Source organism: Buteo buteo, chromosome 1 (assembly GCF_964188355.1).
Source record: "Buteo buteo chromosome 1, bButBut1.hap1.1, whole genome shotgun sequence".
Classification (NCBI taxonomy): domain Eukaryota; kingdom Metazoa; phylum Chordata; class Aves; order Accipitriformes; family Accipitridae; genus Buteo; species Buteo buteo.
In genome coordinates, this window is record NC_134171.1 from 3,374,676 (window position 1) to 3,389,467 (window position 14,792).

General features: G+C 43.2%; 1 protein-coding gene across 7 annotated transcripts in view; it reads right to left on the reverse strand.

Annotated features, from left to right (window-relative positions):
* Positions 1-14,792, reverse strand: part of PTPRA (protein tyrosine phosphatase receptor type A) — a 129,505-nt gene that overhangs the window by 86,647 nt on the left and 28,066 nt on the right. For 3 of the 7 annotated variants that reach the window (XM_075046106.1, XM_075046012.1, XM_075046276.1), the window contains exon 3: positions 607-701. The exons of the other annotated variants lie outside the window; for them this stretch is intronic. The gene's annotated coding sequence lies outside the window, so the exon portion shown is untranslated. The remainder of the gene's footprint in view (positions 1-606; positions 702-14,792) is intronic. 7 annotated transcript variants of the gene reach the window in all.

The following is a 14,792-nucleotide window of genomic DNA, read 5'->3' on the forward strand; positions in this document are numbered from 1 at the left end:
CCTGGAGTCCAGCGCCGGCTAAAACCTAAAAGGAAGCCGGTGGGTGTGACAGCCACATTTTATACAATGATATGAAATGAAGCAGGCAAGGGTGCTTGATTTTTTGGGGGGGTGTAAGGTAGAAAAACTACAAGGAGCATTGTACAGAGGCAGGTGAGGCTAAGTGACCGAAAGCTTTGGCTCAATATTGCTCAAGAGGAATTGCATGGAGAAGCGTGGGGGCGAGCAGAGCTGGAGACCTTCCCAGCAGGACCCAGGGAGAAAGCAAGGAGGGAGCTTTCGCTGTCAAGAAAACCGGGTTGGCTCAGCAGACAAGAAACCCGTTTCCTGCCTGATTGCGACTGTGTGAAGGGAAAAAGGGCTCTGGAGGCAACCATGCAAACAAAGCACAGCTACCTTCAACTCCCACCACGCAGGAGCAAGAGCTTGGGAGCACCCAAAAACCACTGAGCCATGGCAAGTTTAAAAAAAAAAAAAAAAAAAGTTAAAAAAAAGCAACAGGCCCTTTTCCATGGTGTGTTACGTTACAAAGCAAAACTGGACGGGTTGCAATCTTCCTCTGCCGCACCCCGAATGCCAGGTTTCAGGTTACTTCACCCGACGTACCTGCAAGAATTTTCTCTGAAGCGCGTTATTTCTACCGTCTCCGGTAACACCTAGCTCTTACAGCCAGCCTTTAATCTGCAGATCTTCGAAACGTCCTGCAAAGAAAGCAAGTGTCATTTCCTTCCCTCTCCCACACCCCCGTGCTCCGACGAGGAAGTTATAACCCAAGTGAAATAATAAATATCGCCCAGCAAAAAGGGAATGCAGTTAGCGATAGGAAAGTCAGCGTCCCCATGTTACTCTAACCTACAGGATCCATCCTTCCAGCCTCCGACTCAGGAAACAGCTTTTCATCGCCGGGTATCAAAGCTCCTCCCAGTTTTGGCATATCCACCTCTTCTGCCTGCAGAACTAGTTTAAGCACTGAGGGTTTGAGGTTTTTTTAACCAATTCGTGGATATTTGCACCGTATTCAGCATCGGCGCTCACAGCTTTTCCAGCTGCCGTTGCACATCTCACGGGTCTGTTTACCATCAGCAAACATCTGAGCAGTAATCCTGGATTTATCGCTTCAGCTTCCTGATAACTCCCCCACGGCTGCTCCCTCAAAGCCCAGAAATCCAGTTTACCACCCTTCGCAAGGGAACCTCTGGGCATTTTGAGAGCTGTACCATTTTATCTCCCCCACGATCTCAATTCACTGTGAAAATATTTGATGAAACCTATTAGAAGCTTTCCTGATATAGGTGCGCAGACTCTACCACTACTTCTGCCCACACAATTTTCTCTAACATCCAAAAAAAAAAAGGCAAAGGCAAACTTTTTTTTTCTAAATACAGTCTTATGCTGCTCAGCACTCCTGTTCCCGTTACCTCTGAGGTGCCCATGAATTTTTCCAGTGATGACACCACACTGCTGCATAAATCTCTTGATATATGCAAAACTTGATCCCTTTTCCACCCATTTTTTGAGCAAAGGGTTTCTCTTTTCCTTTAGCTCTAGCCTGACGATTAACTGCATAATAACCGGAAACCCATGCTGCCAAAAGACTTGCATGTTGCAGTCCTTTGCTAAATGCTGCACAAAAGCCTTTAGACTTCAGAGGATAAGAAAGGCATCAGGAGTACATACAGCTTCGAGAGATATAATATCAACACCTATAACAAAGAGAGCTACATCCAAGCATCACCCTCAGAACTTTCTTTTTTTAAGATACTGCCTTTTATTCTCAATTTTAAACAGCAGCAGCAGGGAGACGGACTTTACTGAGATCATCAGTGAGGCTGGTGGCAAGGTGCCACAACCCACCGTGCTGTACCCATTAGGTACCGCTGCCTCCTGAGCCGTGGGATGGAGAGATGAAGAGAAAGGCTTTCAACACCAGACGGCAGCTCTCTGCAGCAGGCAGGGAGCATGCGGAGTGTGGTCAGGGAAGGGCTGAGAGGTACAAAGGACCTGCACCCCGTCGCTCTCACCTACCACCTATTACACACTGCGCATCTCCTTTGAGGTAGTCAGATCATCTCTCATTTAACAGCAGTGTGGTAGAAGGAAGCCTGGGCTAAGTTCATTAATTCAGGTCAGACCCCAAAGCTGCGAATTAGAGGGTTGTGCTTAGATGTTGAAACAATGGCAGTTTTGGAAAAGCAATTAGTCTCCCCACTAAAAAAATAAAAAATTACTGCCATGGGGCCCCATTCTGTCTGAAGGCGAAGGCCTGGGTGCTGCTGCACTCAAACTGATACAAGCGCAGGGGTGAGAGGCAACCCTCAAGGCATGTGTTGCAGCAGCAGGGCAGAGGGTCTGTCATCCTCAGTGAGATGGTCTGCAGAGCCCTGAACAGGCTGCCCCTGAATGCTTCCATCCAACCCATGTCCCAGGGGGTAAAACCAGGGGAAAACTGCTTTCCTCTACTTTCCACCATACGTCGCTCTGAGCAGAGCTCCCAGCTGGGGTGAAGACAGGATTGAGGACACACAATGATGGCTGGGATGCCTAACGAGAACTGTGGCCAGCAGGTTGAGGGAGGTAATTCTCCTCATATACTCCACTCTCATGAGACCCCACCTGCAGTACTGCATCCAGCTCTGGGGTCCCCAGCAGAAGAAAGACATGGACCTGCCGAGCAGGTCCAGAGGAGGGACACAAAGATGATCAGAGGGATGGAACACCTCTCCTGGGAGGAGAGGCTGAGAGAGTTGGGGTTGTTCAGCCTGGAGAAGAGAATGCTCCAGGGAGACCTTACTGCAGCCTTTCAATACTTAAAGGGGGCTTAGAAGAAAGATGGGGACAGACTTTTTAGTAGGGCCTGTTGCAATAGGACAAGAGATAATATTTTTAAACTGAAAGAGTGTAGACTCAGAGTAGATATAAGGAAGAAATATTTTACGATGAGGGTGGTGAGGCACTGGCACAGGTTGCCCACAGAGGTGGTCGATGCCCCATCCCTGGGAACATTCAAGGTCAGGCTGGACGGGGCTCGGAGCAACCTGATCGAGTTGAAGATGTCCCTGCTCATTGCAGGGGGGTTGGGCTAGGTGACCTTTAAAGGTCCCTTCCAACCCAAACCATCCTCTGATTCTGTGACTGAAACCACATCATCTCCATGCCCAGGACAAATAGAAACGTGAGCAGCAGCTGTGGCTGCAGCCCCAAGACTACCCTGACCTCTGGTGTTGATGATCCTTTAACTGAAGGAACTTCTGATACATTTGACCCTGCTCACAAGTTGTCCTCTCCTACATGAAAGGTGGCCAGAGCAAGCTAGAGGCAGCAATATCACTTAATAGTGAAGAGCTCCCAGCTTCCTTCCAGGCACTCAGGCTGGAGAAATAAGAGGCATTTAAAGCAGATGACAGAGTTTTTAAAAGATGATCCTTTCCTCCTGAGGTCTTAGTGGTTTGGTATTTTTAAGCCATGCAGTATTCAACCTTCCTCAAACAACTCTAGATGGCACAGAAAACACAAGGAAGCCTGTGCCTCTTTGGGGGCACAGTGCAATACTTTTCCTAACCAAAATATTATTATTGAGCTGATGTAATATTGATCAAGGGAGAACTTCATTTTCTCCCACTCAGTTCTTCCCCCATTGCCACTGGGGTTCATGTTGGCATATGTTATTTTCATGCAGACAGAAAGTAATTATAGGAAAGCAATCATTGGGCTACATTTTTTAAATTTAGTAAAATATTAATGAATAATCTAATTTTTTCACTTTTCATATCCAGTTGCTACATGCACTGAGCCTATGACTCCACCACACCATGGATGAGATGCATTCTCCACCACAGTCCAGACAGCAGACCTACCTGAAATCAGCACCACTTGAAAGCTGTGGTTGATAACTACTATCTTCAGAACACCCTCATCGTAAAACATTTCTTCCTTATATCTACTCTGAGTCTACACTCTTTCGGTTTAAAAATATTATCTCTTGTCCTATTGCAACAGGCCCTACTAAAAAGTCCGTCCCCATCTTTCTTCTAAGCCCCCTTTAAGTATTGAAAGGCTGCAATAAGGTCTCCCCGGAGCCTTCTCTTCTCCAGGCTGAACAACCCCAACTCTCTCAGCCTGTCCTCGTAGGAGAGGTGTTCTATTCCTCTGATCATTTTTGTGGCCCTCCTCCGGACAAAAGAGAACAAAGCTTTTTGGTTAAACAAAATATTGCATCTTCTTTAGGCATCAAACAACCTCTCACATATGCTTCATGCACTTATGGAAACCACCCAGGTAATATGCAGCTTTCTGCTTTTGTAAGAAATTGATGGATTAGAAACCAACTTGAAAGACCATTTGCTAAATTTGTTGAAAATGTTTTATCACTAATCACTGGATTTGGACAACAAGTTTCTCCCCACTCTGAAAATGAAAATTTAATCTATCAGATTCATTTAAGTAAAACAGAGAAACTATTAAACATGCAGGAAAATTTCAGTGTAAACATTGTAAAGTTGTCTTAAGACACAAACAAGCAGGCTTGTTGCTGAATCGAGGTGTGTGCATATGGTCACCATCACCATCACCATCAGACCATGAAATGCCCATCATGGGGATATTTTTTTAGAAAGAGAAATTGAAGTTCAACTCCTGTAGGTAGTCTAAATTGAAGATAGAAGGGTTTCTAGGGTAAAAAAAAAAGCTACAATTTTAAAATATTCAACATACAAAATTGACTTGGGTGAGTGTTGCACTAACCAGTTTCGATGAAGGCATAAAACCTTCATTCTTATCTTTCCCTGGGCGTGCACCACTGCTACCCATCATGTGTCCTGTTGAGAAGCTGTTTCAACCCAGCTCTCTCCACAAGCTTCATAAAAGGATTTCATTGCAACAAACGCCAAGGCAAAGAGAAAGAATGACTTAAAAATCCAAATAAAGCTTTTTCTTTTTTTTTACCATGTAATTGCAAATAACAAACATATCTGTGGTTTACAGAGGAGGCAATAAATTAAAGCTACAGTCACAAATCAGACCAAAAAAAGATACTTAAGTCATTCAATCCACCACCCTGGGATGGCTGTGGCCCCATGGGATGCTTCTCAGTTTTGTGAAAGACTTGGAGTCCTGAACTGAGGAAGTACAACATGAAGAGCACTCTCAGAAGTTTTTTTTTCTTATAAAATTAAGCCAGCCCTCTGGTGCTTCCTGAGCACAGCCTCTTCGGGTTTGGTTGCAGCAAAAGCAAATGGTCTTTAGCAAATAAGCTTTTTATTTTTGAACTGAGCACATCATCTAAAAAAAAAAAAAAAAAAAAAAAGTTTGATCCTCAGCAAAATGGTTGCGTGTGTTTCTTCTGTAACTACCCGAAGATGGCTGCGACATTTCAGTTTCTAGAAAAAGAAACTGGCACTTAACATCTTTTTAACTTTAAATTGGTGCAAAAAGATGCACTTCAACCCGTTAGGAAGCTAAGGACCCCAGCATTTTAACTTCCCCTCTGATAAAGGCTACAACAGAACAGCCCCATGAGATCTACCAGCAGCAGCAGGACCTGGTCCTGGAGATAGCAGTAATTCTGCTCACCTTTGGCTACTCTCACTAGACACTGCAGAATTAAAAAAAAAAAAAAAAAAGCCAATCTCCTATATTTTTTTCATTTTCATTGAGCTATCCCCCTCAAAGAATACTCAGAATGCATGGGGTGCCTATTTCCATAACTTTGGTGAGCAAAAGTATTTTAGGAGTGGTCACTAAACAAAACAATTTGAGGAGGTTTGGGTGTTGTGGTGTTTTTCTTAAGTTTTTGTTATTTTTTGATATTTTGAGTATGGTATTTTGTATAAAATCTGTAGCCAGACACATCCCAACTCCTGGAAGTTAGTGTGGAAGAAAAAATCCCTATAACCACATACCCATGGACTCTCCACTAGTTTCCACTGCACTTCCAGAATACATTTCAGAAAAGAGAATTTAGGGTGATTGAAAGTCATTATGTCAGAGATGAGTTTGTCTGAACAAGTATATTGTAAATACTTTCTTTCCCTCAGCTGAAGTTCAGCTGGGTGGGAGTCTATACAGACAGACACCCCTCCAAGTGCAGGGTTTGGTTTCAGAGCAAGTCCATCCATTAAGACCGCCAGGACTTTCGAACGTGGTATAAGCAGGAGAAAATGCCAAAGCTTAAGTGAATGAGCTTTTCAGCAGGTAAAACCAAGACTAGGGTGATCGTGGCTGATTTAGGCTGTGCTGTAGCCATCTCCCTACACCACCGATGTGACAGCAGTACAATAGCATGAATAATTTTTCTTACTCACTCCCTACTGAACGACAGCATTCAGGGTTTATATTAAGAACATGAAAACGATTAACATTACCATTAACCTCAGCCCCACCCTAATTGCACTACATAAAAGCATACGTAACAATTACAAAGATAACATTGTGTGTCATAAATATCACACACAGGAATACAGCAGTCACAGCATTTGTTTCCTGACCCGGGAAAGCTGCTATAATTGTAGTGTATTGTGCTCATAGAGGATTTAGGTTTGGAAGTTGGTTGCCAACAGCCCTTGTTTGCTATAATTTCCCATCAGGTTCATAAAATGCTTTGGGTTCCCAATCAACACCGTGTCAACGCACTGCTCCAAGTTCTGCACCACGTGGTTCAGCAGGAATTTCACGTTCTTGATGGAAATAAATCAAGATCATCCTGGGGATATACAAGCTAGATGAGGAGTTGTCAAGCAATTAGAGCAGAATTTGCGTGTTTGGGATTTTTGATGCACATTTCACAGCTAAGGGTGCCTAAACTAAAATCATCTTTGCTCTTAGAGACCATCCATCCAATACAAGAGGACAGATATTCAGGAGACCATTTTGGTTTTACGTAATTTGGCTATTACATCACACATAATTCAGAGGTTTGCCATTTCGAACCTGGACAGCCTCCAGGGACTGGTGTGAAATTACTCAAATTCACAGAAACCACCACACCCTCTTGGATGAGTGCTCTGTCCATGGCATTTTCCCCTCCTAGTGGAAACCATCCTTGCAAGCAAAATTCTCCCAAATATTCCCCCACCCCTTTCTAGATAAAGAACTCAAACTGCCCAGATTACAAACTTGAGGAGTTTAAATGATACCTTCCTTCCAGTGAGCCCCTAATGATGTAGTACCTGACAAACCCACTGGTTTTTGAAGTCCTGCCTTTATAAAGTGGTCTTTCATCTCAATGAAGCCTTCTCCATTCTGTATTTCCAGGTAACACCAATATTAGCTTTTAGCTCTAAATGCTTTTCTACCAAGCTTAGAGAAGGTTAAAAGCAACACTTTCACTCATACTGCTATTTTCCAATTAAAATTAGCAGATGGTAGTGACCCAAACAGACAGTGCTGGAAAAGGGGTTCTCCAAAATGAAAATACCAACATTTTTGATGCCCCTAACTGATACTGTAAGCTGTTAGCATCCACTTTTATCCCTGTGGTAACCTGCCGGCTTAGGTCTCTTCTCAGTTTCATCTTCATTTTCCCCCCAGGAAGAACAATCCTTTCGACATCAATCCCTCCTCCTTCCTTATGTAAGGTCTTTTATAAATTATATAGAGGATTTCCTTTTCTGGGCTATTTCCCTGAAAGTCATCAAGCTGGCCTTTTTCTCCTGCCACTGGCAGTTGTGCTCTAGCTGCGATGCTGGTTGTTTGCAGAGAACCCTGCAAGGCTCAGCCCGAGAGGAAGACCAGTCTCCCAGAAAGGTTTCAAGGGTGAAGCTGAATGCTGGCCATTCTCTAACGGCTCGGCACTTAACGATAAATACCTCCCTCATTAGTATGCTGAGCTACATTAGTTCTGCCGCTTACAGCGCTAAAGCATTAAAGTGGGGCTGAATCTTTAATTTCACAGTATGCAACATGATGCATTAGATACTCGCGGGTCTCCAGGCATGGGGCGCTGACGGCATTTACACAGCATTTTAGATGTGTGAGGTGCTGCTGGTAAATCTGTTAATGCCTGTAAAAGAAGGAGCACATGCCTCCGAGTGAACAGAGATGAAGTCATCTGTACGTAGAATAAGGGATAATGTGGTAGAGGGTCAAAATGACTGCCCAGTATCACACGTGAGGCTTTGGTAATACCATGACCTCAGTTGAGGAGCTGGCGTCATCCTACAAATCAAATATGGATTACGTAAGAAGCGAATTTATACTGCAGACTTTCCATCAAGCCTGGGAAGTCTTACGAGCTCTCCACTCAATTTCCCTGCTACTCAGTTTTCACAGAACTTGCAACATTTGAAGACTTTGAAGTTTCTCAAACATGGCTGAAATTGCTCAATGGTTCAAAAGGTTACTTGAGATGGAGGGGCTGATAAATGCAGACTGTATCCTGTCACTGCTCTCCTATCTTTAGGAAATTAACCTTAAGAATGCAACGCTTTACTCATCGTTATATGAAAACTATGAATGACATTGTCATCACTACAGTTGTACCTGTACCTATCAAATATCAGCATTTTAGCTAATTTTTGCACTAAGAACTCTTTGTCTCTGTTGAAAACAATGTTCCCCAATGAACACTAGCAATACATCAGCCCTGATGATCAGATCAGAGTAAGACCAACCAACGCGAGGGAATAGTTCCTTGTACTCAAAGTTTAAGCAAAAAGGTGTCAGGGATAGCAAAAGGCTCCTAGATACTCAAATGAGGACTTGCAGTAGGATTCTTCAATGCATATGTAGCATTACGGCTTTAGAGGCTTTAAAGGCATTGCAGAGACTAATCAAATAGAATAATGATCCCATAGTGAAGTGTTGAGCTGGAATTAAAGAGATTAATGTTTGGGTCCCAGCTCTAGAAGTTCTCACCCTTGGGGAAGTCATATCAACTCCTGCATCTCACCTCTCCTTTCCACAAAACCTCCTTTGACTTACTGATTGTAGAACCTGAGTGAAGATGCCAGAGGGAAGGCCCATTCCAAAGACCTTTATCATTATTTTTTCCTTAATACCTGCTATGAGGCACTGTCTTGTTTTATTCATGATTCTTTGAAGAAAGATCTTCCATCTTAAGTGAATAAAAACAAGTACGTGTTATCTTTTTAATAGTATCATGTGCTTCTACTGGCAAAATATGATTCTGAACAAATACTCACATGAACATACCAGAAAATGTGCAGTGCAATTTCACGTAATAAAGCATTTGACGGTACTTCCTTACAACGTGTTTGTAGACCCAAAGGTTAGGTCAGGCAAAATTCTGAACTTATTGGAGCACTTCTTGGCCTAAATTCACACAGACGCAGAAGGGCACTGCAAGAAATACTGTCCCATACAGTTCTGTTTATTTTGTGATCTCCCATTACTAGATCCCTAAAGACTTTGGTTCTTCTAGAGTTAAAGCAAGGCTCTTCCTTTTGTTTCTGAAGCTTACATCGTAGGAAGCAAGACATTTAACTATCATGGTTGATTTCTAACTCGGTTGCTCCAGACCAGCTCACCTGTAAACCCCTACGAGTCTGACATCTGGCATTTTTAAGAGTTCTCATATCCCAATTCCTCTGAAAACCAAAGAGGACTTCTCGGAATGTGGCTTTTTCTGAAGGCTCTTTGGAAAAGTTCATTAAATTCAAAGTCAGGCTAGCAACCTCACCATTGCCCAAAACACAAAATGCAGGCCAGATTGTGGTGAGGATGAAAAGAAAGGGGAAAGTACACGGGTCGAAGAACAACAACAAAGTTCAGTCACATGTCAAAATGCTTTTTTTCTTGCTTTTTAATCTAAAATCAAAACTTATACTGAATCCAAATTTGTGCTGTGCAGTTTAACGAGCAAGGGTAGACTTCCTTCACCATGAAAGGATACATATAGCACACAGACAAGTGACATAAAGAAGAATTTGCAATGCAAAGATAACTGTGTTTCAGTGGTGACATCTGTATCATCCATAACCCAAAAGCCGTCATCATATGACACCAGCAATAGGTGACACTCAGAACTGAGACACTAATGACCACAGCAACCAAACCTTCCTCCCCACACTCAGCCTCAAATTGCACTGGGAGGTCTCAGAAATCCCACAAGATTTCAACCAATCTCCAATTGCCTTGAAAGCATAATTATCTTCAATTGTCTTTTGATTTTATCTCCATTTTCTCAGGTTCTAGGCTATTTGGGAAAGCACTCCATGTACATACACGTGGGTATGCACACTGGTGCATGCACATACTTGTCTGGAGTTACCAACTTCCCCATGTATCTGCTTTTCTCAGGGCCTCCTTGGAGAACAAAACTTAGGGAGGAAGCCTAACCTTTAGGAAATTCTCCTTCTTATCCTGTACAGTCACCAATAAAAAGATTTCTGCTCCCATCGCACGTTGCTGATACAGATGAGCTCAAATCAAGGGAGTATTCAAGCTCAGCTTGGCTCTGCTAGGCTCAGCTCTCGGCTTCCCCCAGTGTTTTCTGACAAATAGCTCTCACAGGGTTTTCAAAAAAAGATGCTGACCTGGCCCTTGCAGTAAGGAAGAGATTTTCTTCCCTTCTCCACATAAATTTTAAAGTTTCCTGAAAAACAGAAGGACAGGATTTGGAGAAAGTGATGGAGAATGTATACAGAAAAAAGACCGAGGAAAGTCTGACCTGGGCTAAAGACTAATTGACACTCCAGGCTACATTCACAGCTCCGTCCATTTTCCATTTATTCTTCTGAAGTTCCCTGGCAGCAGTTGGGGCACCAGAAACCAAATCTCCAAATGTTGCTGCTCTCTGCGTGATGCTACGCCCCAAGATGTGAGCATATAACTCACCTTCCAGGAACTGCAGCAAGCAAGTTCCCCCTCCACCCTCTGTATCTTGCCATATGTTGTGAGCCTCTAAATCTCTGCATCACTGGGAACTGAGAATATTTTGGTGGAATTTAAAGACAAATAATAATGATCAGTGTTGCTTCCACTGCAGCAGCGCTTATAGATTCCTACTGAAGAAATCAGTGCTGGATCTAGTCAGACATTATATACCTATTCATTCATCCCCCCTTCTGCCAAAAATGAGATTTACCAGAAAAAAAAAAGTTTTTAGTCAATCAAGGGTCTCAGTGAGTCACAGGCAGGTGATCTACACTACCATTCTCTCTTATGGGCCAAGAGGTAATGCAAGCAGCAAGACTGCATGTCAGCGAGAGCAAACATGGAAGAAGAATGTCAGCTTTAAGAAAAATTTATGACCCTGCATGGTAGGTTCAGTACTAGTTTGATTCAGAAAAATAGACTGAGTGTAGCCAATGGGTTGGAGAATTCCATCCAAAAAAATAGACGGTTGTTTCACTCTCAAAAAGCTTTCCTTTTCAGTAGAAAATTCAGCTTGCTGCAAAGTCAGATGGAAGTTTCTGAGCCAGACCAGGCAGGGGTTCACCTATACACCCAAACGAGAAAGGCCAAGAACAAGGCATCTAAACACGCAGCCCTGCCAAAACCTCAGTGGTTTTATCATCTAGAGTTCAAATCAAGACCTCCCGTCCTGCTGTTCGCACTGCACACGGAAGAGTTTCCAAGAAACGTCTCTTGGCAGAAATCCCAAAAACGCAGCTTCCGACCTGCTGCTAGGATTGCAGCCGCTGTGTGCAGCAGCGGCTTCTCTGCAGATTTTGAAAGCTGAATTTCCTACGAAGCCACCCCCATGCCACATCCTTTACTGCTAGCATAGCACTGAAACAGCACAGTGTTTCCAAACAATGCCCTCGATTCCTCTAAACACAACTGTTTACACAAGCCTAAGGCTTGCCTATGGCAAGCCTGGTGCCCTAAGGCTCAGGGAGAAGATGAGCCCGCCCTTGTTCTCATTGCAAGTTTTGCATGTTGTCGGGGACATTTACCCCCTACCCTTCCTGTAAACCTGTTGGGACGATGAAAATAATTATGGTGGAAAAGCCTGAGCTAACTCAACTGTAGCTTGGTGAAACTGTCCTATCCAGTAGGGTAAGCTGCAACAGACACTGAAGCCCTGGAAGATCAGGTAATAACGAGCCAGTGCAATCATCCCTGGCTAGGAAAGGTCAGGTTGGATGGGGCTCTGAGCAACCTGATCTAGATGTCCCTGCTCATTGCAGGGAGGTTGGACTAGATGACTTTTAAAGGTCCCTTCCAACCCAAATATTCTATGACTCCTACTTGTGCTCTTTGAGAGACGTGGCAAGTGTTTGCTAGTGGGTCTGTTTCTACCTCCTACCCTCCTTCCCCTCCTCCAGTAACGTAGTGTTTTCCGTTCAGCCAGTTTTGATTTGAGACCACTGCCACCTCTACTCAGAGGTGCCACCAGACCTGGGAGCACTACGATGTCTGGGATCCCAAGGTTTCCAATTACACATGTAGAACCTTTTAGGATGTAATCGAGGTTTCAGATCTAAACTTCGAAGTCTTCTTACCTGCGTTCTGCAAATGCAAGCTCCCTGGTTTGCCAGCATTATACCCTGTGCTAAGTCTGAGCTAGGATAAAGGAGTGATATTGCTGAAATGGCTGACAAAAAGAGGACAGTAACTTGTGACAAGTGAATGTGACCAGTGAAAACAAAGCCCAGAAATCTAGCAATACAGGGGAGTGGACAGCTTTGTATAGACTTCATGCATTAGTTTTCTCCCACATAATCAAATCTGAATGCTTTGGACCTGTGACATGAATCAATAAGTGATATATAACGAAACACTTTAAAAAGGAACCCATAAAAGCATAAAAGGTTGCTCAAGCCCTTCCAGCTGACATCGGCTATTTCATGACCCCATTTTTAGAGAGAAAATCTACTCGTCCCAAAACCTCTTTCCAGTGGCCCACAAGAGTCAAGAGGCTCACAGCACAGTATGACATACAACTCTGGCACCCCAACGTCCAGCTCTGCATCTTGCCTAGCAGCCCACACTACCTGAAACAGCAGAGCCAGTCCATCACCTTAGCTGTGGACCTTGCCGTCTTATTCCAAAAGGATTTTGCTGCAGAAGGGAAGTGCTGTTGGACTATTTCACTCCAGCTGACAGTCACATCCACATCTAGCTTCATCATGCAAGACAAACCACTCTCATGCAAACAATTTTGTTGAGACCATTTACGTTGGTCAGTCAAATCAGACAGCACTGGCCACAGCAATGCATCAGCCCATGGCCACTCCTCTTCAGGCGAGTTCAGGCACATCCTGCTGACCCAAGTGGCTTTAGGATTCCAGCTGGCGACTGAATTGCCAGCTTCCAACCCCAAACAGCTAAGAAGCCTTGATAGCCACATCCAGACCATGGGCTTTTTTGAGAAAGCTACTGCCTGAGTGCGGGTAGCATCTTTGTCCTATGTATCCACTGGATTACGATAGGACCTGCATTATTTTAGCAGATATTTGAACATACTCATCAGTCTCTTGCTTCTCTAAAAAGGCTTTTCTTATACAAGCAAAAAATGAATAACAAACGGAGTTTAGGCTATTAACGTTTACGGTGTGCATCATAGGCAAATTTCTTACGTGTCTCTAACTTTAGTCTCATTGAACTTAATCCTTTTCTGGGACCAGCTATGGAGAAAGCATGCACCAAAGACAAAGCCCTTCTAGAACAGCTGGCCACTTCTCAGTAAATTAGTGGAATTAATTCAGCTGTTGACCTCAATAGGAGTTTTCCCCAAATCAAAAAGCGAGCCAAGCAGACTAACAAATACACGTAGCAAAACACAACATGAAATTCAGTTAAGTACGTACATACACACCCACTAACAGACCTGAAACACATTGCTAAGTATCACACAAATTCAAAGGGAAGTATTTAGTCATCCATAAAAGTTATGATTGACTTCAATTTGGCACAGAGGTATCGCATCAGGTTTGCAAAGAGTTCAAAGAATTTTTATGTGAAACCATAAATTGGTCAAGCTTGTGAAGCACACACTGTCAGCAGGACCCTATGTGCAAGCTTTAAAGAAATATCAAACCACATATACAAACTTCATCTCCAGACAGGGTGAATCTGTGAAAGCCACAGCAACAAGAAATGCTTTAAAAAACAGATCTCGTTTATAAAAATCACCAGGTTTCACACACACATCTCAATTTGCCACTCTAGCAATACCATCCTAGCATCAAATCCATTTGGGCTGGAATGAGTCCTTTGAAATACCGAACAAGAAATCTTACAGTAAGATTTTATTATTTTTTTTTAAAAGCATTCCTCAATCTTTCCCCCAAGTCAGACCATGGGAAGAACTGTGACCAGAACAACTGCCCACAAACTCCCTGCTGGATGTTGTTTTCACTAATGTCCTGAGTAATGATCCTTCTTACTCCATGACCTTCCTTTCCTCAAAAAGACTCTGGTTTTTTTTTCCCCCCTCCTTAAGAAATCACTCATGCCAGAATTATGCGACCATCTGTGCCAAGGTAACAGCAGAGGTCAATATATTTCAAATACTGGTTTGTATAACCACAAAAAAAAAAGCCTTAAGAAAAGCCCTCTTCAAAATAGTGCAAACATTGATACCCAAACTCTGCATGCCTCATAACACAAACTGAAAGTTTCAAAAATGAAAGATTCTTTCAATTAAATAAAGAGAAAATACTGCATTCATGAAAGTTTGTATCAAAACAAAGGCAAACCTCCAGTCTAAGAAGACCACGCTCATTAAGATCAGAGGGGAATGATGGAGCGCAGGTTTCACCATGTAAATGCTGCAAGACTGAGATGCGAATCCATGAGAAAGCTGTACAAGCAGCACCTCCAAAGGCTGCTGTTTTCTTGCGCAGGCTACAGCAGTGCTAGCTTCATAGCCCAAACATCTCATTAAT